This window comes from Phascolarctos cinereus, unplaced genomic scaffold, assembly GCF_003287225.1.
Source record: "Phascolarctos cinereus isolate Bilbo 61053 unplaced genomic scaffold, phaCin_HiC Scaffold_2;HRSCAF=192, whole genome shotgun sequence".
Taxonomy (NCBI): domain Eukaryota; kingdom Metazoa; phylum Chordata; class Mammalia; order Diprotodontia; family Phascolarctidae; genus Phascolarctos; species Phascolarctos cinereus.
Window position 1 is genome coordinate 202568009 of NW_027555625.1, and position 6398 is coordinate 202574406.

Below are 6398 nucleotides of genomic sequence, written 5' to 3' on the forward strand. Positions count from 1 at the left end.
CACCAGCAAAGAGATCCCTGCAATCCCTCTCTGATCAGCCACTTGTTCCCTCTCAGTCTCTGGGCCAGAAGCTCTGGAAGCAGCCACCACCCCAGGTCTGTGCCTGGACTGGGGCTGGGACTGAGCTTCTCTCTCACCAGGGTCACAGACTTTTCCTACTGACCTTCTAAGTTGTCTTTGATGTTTGTGGGTTGAGAAGTTTGGAAACTGCCACAACTGCCCATGATTTAGTCCCCTGGGGCTTGCTCCAGGTTTGCTGAGGCCTGGTCTTTGACTGCCTGCCCACGCTGAACTGCATTTCTCTCCCAGCCTGGCACGCTAGATCTTCCTAATCAACCATCCAGGTTGTCTCGGACTAGAAATTTGTTTCACTCTTTCTTTTTGTAGGTTCTGCTGCTCTAGAATTTTAGAGCCATTTTTTTTACAGGTATTTGGAGGGGTTTGGGAGAGAGATCAAGCAAGTCACTTCTTTTAGTCTGCCATCTTGGCTCCACCCCCCACAATTCTTCTGAGAGTTATGTTTTCCATGATTCAGCTGTTTAAAATCTGCTCCTATTCTTTGAACATGAAAAGGGAAGGAAGGGAAGATAATTATTTACATGAATCTCCCAAACCTGGTATCATAAAAATACCAGGTAAAACATAAAAAGTATTCTAACAAAAGATTAGCTTACTAATTCAAAGAAGATAATATCTAAGATGAGAACAACCAATAAATTCCATAGTATCAGAGGTCTGTATCTAAATGTATGGGTAGTAAACATGATGTGCAATAGATTTTAATAAATAGCTATAATTGGCAGTGAGATGAGACAATCTGGAAGGATGGAACTTATTCAAACATAGTAAATAGGGAAAGGGAGATAGGTGGTAGAGCAATATTATATATTAAAAAGATATGCTGGCATGGGAAAATACAGAAACCAAGAGAGAACATGATAGAGAGCATTTGGAGAAAGAAAATCAATGGAGGGAGAACAAAGAAAACATTATTGTTGGCATATACTACAGACCACTTTGACAGGAAGGGGAAATAGAGGAATTCAGGAAACAGATCATAAGTTTATCAGAAAGCTTGATACTACAGTGGTGGGGTACTTCAGTTAGTTGTACATTTACTGGAACTCTCTACCCAAAATATATTATCAGATATGTTGGTGACTTTCTTTAATGATAACCTCATCCTTCAAAAAGTGGAGGAAATCAGCAGGAGCTGCTATTTTGATTCTGATTCTTACCAACAAGGAAGATCTGGTTGTCAAAGCAGAAACAACTACATTTTGGAGGGCAAGTGACCATTCCATTATAGAATTCTTGATAGAGAAGGTGAGGAAATCAGCTATTTTCTGACATGCTGCCTAGATTTCTAAAAGAAAAAGTTTCATAAATTTCAGACAAAGAATAGATAAAATCAAATAACCTAATGTTTTGCAGGGAAAGTTGGAAAACTACAAGAATGAAATTCTGATGGCTTAAATAGAGATTATATGATAAGGAATGAAAGTCAAACTGCTCCAAGATACTAATGTGAATGCACAGGGAATTTATTGACCATCTCTGACTTTTAAAGTTATGTATTTTAGAAGACAGAAGGGGCAAAGAATGGAAGAGGAATACAAAATAGTAGTAGGTTCTGCAGGAAATGTGTCTGCAGTGTTAGAGCCCCTAATGAGCTGGACTTTGAATGAATGCTAAGTGCAAAAAAGAGGAATTTTCCTTTTTTTTTTTTAAATCTATCTTGAGGACAAGAGGAAGATCAAAGAAGGGATATAACAATTGCTGGAGTATGTGGTGGTTTTGATAATGGACTATATAAAAAAAAAGCTAGACTACTAAGCTTCTTATTTCTGTATTTTCTTCTAAGGAAAATGATCTTCGGAATGGAAAGGATAAAATAAAAATTGGGTATGAGAGAATGATAAGAAAGAAGATATTTGAACAGAGTCCAATCCTCAATGAGTTCAAGTCATGAGACGTATACAAAAATTTATCTTATAGTTTTGAAATAACTAGAGGTGAAGTAACAACGTGGTGTAATAAAAGAATACCAGACTTGGAGTCAGGAGAATTCTGGGTTAGAATCCTTCTTCTGATAATGACTAGCTGTTTGACCATGGTCAAATTTCTTAACCACTCTGTGCCAATTTATTCCCCTAATAAAATAGGAACAGCAAAACCTGTAGAATCTATATAGTAGGGTTGTTTTAAGATAAATGTCAACAATTATGTTTCTACCACTGTTTCTTACAATATTGTAAACTTTGGAAAGTTATTTAATTTCTTTCTTTGCTTCTCAGCTTTCTCATCTATAAAATGGAAGGGTTGTATCAGATTGGTGAGATTGACCAAAAAAATAAAAAATAAAAATGATAAATGTTGGAGGGGCTGTGGAAAAGTAAGCATACTAATGCTTTGTTTGAACAGCCATAAAATTGGTCCAGACAGTCTGGAAACCAATTTAGAACTATGCTCAAGAAATAACAAAACTGCATACCCTTTGACTCAGCAATATCACTACTAGTTTATACACCAAAGAGATCAAAGAAAGAGGAAAGGAACCCATATACATATATATTTGCAGCAACTCTCTTTGTAAAGGGAAAGAACTGAAAACCAAGGTGATATCTATCAGTTGGGGAATGGTTGAACAAATTATGGTATGAGTCTAATAGAATACTATTGTGTCATAAGATATGATGAAATGGATTGATTCAGAGAAACCTAGGAAGATTTGCATGAAGTGATGTAGAATGAAGTGAGCAGAAGCAGGAGAATAATTTATACAACAAATTCATACAATTTATACAATTGTACAATTTATACAAATTTATACAAAGTAAAAAAATTCTTTTGAAAGACTTAAGAACTCTAATCAACAAAATGACTAATTATTATTCTAAAGAGTTGATGACGAAGCATGCAACTTATCTCTTGACAAAGAAGTGATGGAATCAGGGTGCAAAATAAGATACATATACTTTGGACATGGCCAAGTGGAAAATTTGTTTTGTTTGATTACGTACATTTGTTACAAGGGTTTTGTTTTTCCTTTTTTCAAAAAAAAAACTGGGAGTAGAGAAAATATTGTGAACTGAAAAAAATTCAAATTTGAAATAGATTTTATGAATTAAAAAATTAAATTAAAATGTTAAAATAAAGGGTTTAGCTGGTTTATAAAGTCCCTTCTAGTTTTAAATCTAGGATCCCTGAATGCCATGAGCTTATACTTCTGCCTTTAAAAGACCTTAGAGAATGAGAGGCATGACACAGAACTGCAGAAGGGTAAATTAAAGTTTTTAAAAAATTAAATAAAAAAAAAGGAAAACCTTCAAAATATAGACCAGTGAGCTTGACTTCTAATCCTGGAAAAAATTTAGAACACATTTAAAAGGATGGTTTATGAGCATTTAAAAAAAAGAAAAGCAGTGATCCCTAAAAGTCAGCATGACTTTGTCTGTCAGGAACAGGTCATGCCAGGCTAACCTCATTTTCCTTTTTGACAAGGTGACCAGACTGGTAGATTAGGGGAACTATTTACCCATCTAAATATACTACAAATACCTTGACTTCCAGAAAGTATTTGACACTGCCTCTCATTCTATCCTTGAGGAACACTTGGAGAGAAGGGACTATATGATAGGTTTGTTATATACACTGTGGCAGCTAGAGGTAATAGCATCCAGCTTATCAACCCTAATGCTGAGTACACACAACATAATGACCATACAAAGGAAGGCCTTCCATGGAAATTCCATGATACTATGGACTTCCGGTATTGACAGTCATATCATTCAATCATTCCCACACTGAAAGTGAGCAGAACCATGAGAATAATTTACAAAATAATAACACTATAAACTTTATATTTACGTATAAACATATAAAGTATAAACACTATAACTTTGAAAGACTTAAAAACTCTGATTAACACAATGACTATGATTCCAGAGGACTGATATTGAAGCATATCTACCTCCTGGATAAGGGGTGATGAAATCAGGATGAAGAATGACAAACATTTTACACACAGCCAAGTAGAAATTTTGTTTTGATTGATTATATAGATTTGTTACCAGAGTTTTATGTGTATTTGTTACAATGGATCATACATTTTGTTACAAGGGAAACACATATACAAAATGTACACTCACTTCAATTACTGACACTTTTCCTTCATGAGGTACTCACAACATACAGGGCAATGTCTAAACTCTCCATTGCCACATATTCCAACCCTCTCATCTGCCTATTTTCTGGTGCTTCCTAAGTAAACCCCTCACTCTTTCCAATGGTATCTTAATCAATTGCTTTCTAGTCCACAGATCATTCTCCTTGGCCAAGAAAACAGAAACAAAATAAATTGTGTCTATCTGCCTCCCCTCTAACATCTCTTATTATTACTATTCCATATACACCAAGCAGCAAACTTTAGATTAAGCAAACTATAACTTCACTTCCTATCAAAATATTTATATGTATAATTAGAAAGGATGGGTCATAAAAAGAAAAGTAAGCAGTGGTCACAAATAGTCACCATGGCTTCATCAAGAACAAATCACTGTAGATTAATGTTTTTATAGGATCATTAGACTGTTAGCTATAGGTATAAATTACTTATATTTTTTCCTTAAATGTAATTTTATTATTTTTCCAATTAATTAACATCATTATTTTCTTTCCCTTTTACACCTCTCCCTCAAATTGAACAAAAAGAAAACAAAACCATAACAATAAATAATCAATCAATAAAAATGTATTAAGCACCTAATATGTGCCAGGCACATAGTAGGCCTACTACTTGCTAAGCACTGGGGATATGAAAAGGTAAAAGATAGTCCCTGCCCTCAAGGAATGATCTAATGTAGGACATAACCTGTAAACAAACAGATAAATAGGAAATAATTAACAGAGAGAAGGCACTAGAATGAAGAGGTGTTGGAGAAGGCTTCCTGTAGAAAGTAGGAATTTAGTTAGGACTTAAAGGAAGCCAGGGAGGTCAGTAGTCAGAGCAGAGGAGAGAGAGCATTCCAGGAATGAGGGACAGCCAGAAAGAATGCCAGGAGCTGAGAGGTGGAATGTCTTGTTCGTTGAATGGCCATGAGTTCGGTGTCCCTGGAACACAAGGACTAAGGTGTAAGAAGACTGGAAAGGTAGGAGGGAATTAGGTTATGAAGGGCTTTGAATGCCAAACAGAGCATGTTGTATTTGCTCCCGGAGGCAATAGGGAACCACTAGAGTTTATTGGTGGGGGAGAGGGGTGTGTGGAGGGTGACATGATCAGACCCGAGTTTTAGGGAAATCACTTTGTGGCTGAATGGAGAATGGATTGGAGAAAGAAGAGACCTGAGGCAGAGTCACACAGCTTGTAAATGTCTAAGAATGAATTTAAACTTAGATCTTCCTGACTTCCAAGTCCTTTGCTCTGTGTCACCTTGCCTGCCTTATGGTGTCATTTCCTCCTTGTCATAAGTCAATAAGGATTCATTAAGTGCCTACTACATGCCAGCACTGTGCTAAGTTTTGGAGATGCAAAGAAAGGTAAAAGATAGTACCTGCCCTCAAGGAGCTTACAATTTAATGTAGACAACATGTAGACAACTACGCACAAATAAGATTAAATACAAGCGTATGTAAGATATATACAAATATAAATATACAGTATATATTACAGACACACACATACATGCGTGTGCAAGATAAGCAATAGGGAGCAGGGACTAGCCTTAAGCAGGAAGAAGAAATCCTTCTTATAAAAGGTAAGATTTTGGCTGGCACTTGAAGGAAGCCAGGGACATCAGGAGATGGAGATGAGATTATTCCAGGCATAGGAAACAGCCAGTGAAAATGCCTGGAGTCTGGAGATGGAGTGTCTTCTTCAAGGATGAGCAAGGAGGCCAGTATCACTGGATCACAGAGTGTATGGGAGGCAGGGGTGGGCAAAGTAAGTTAGGCATAAGAAAACTAGAAAGATAGGAAAGAACCATGTTGTCAAGGGCTCTGAATGCCAAATACAATACTTTTTAGTTGATCCTAAATGGCATAGGGAGTCACTGGAGTTTATGGAATAGGAGAGTGACACAGTCAGATCTGTGCTTTAATAAGATTGATTTGACAGCTGAGTGGAGGATGGGGCCTTGGGTTCCTCCTTGGTACTTCTTAGCCCCAAAACAGAGAAAACACTTTAACCCACATCTCTGGTAAGCACCTTCAAGGCACCAAAAGAGGATGACATTTTCAAGGTCCTTGCCCACAGGTATTATTTATCGCAGAATCATAGAATGGCAAAGCTGGAAAAAACCTTAGAACACAGAGCAAGGAGGAACCTTAGAGATTATTTAATCCAAACTCTGCATTTTACAAAAAAAGGAAACTAAGGTCTAAAGAGAAGAAATTGCTTG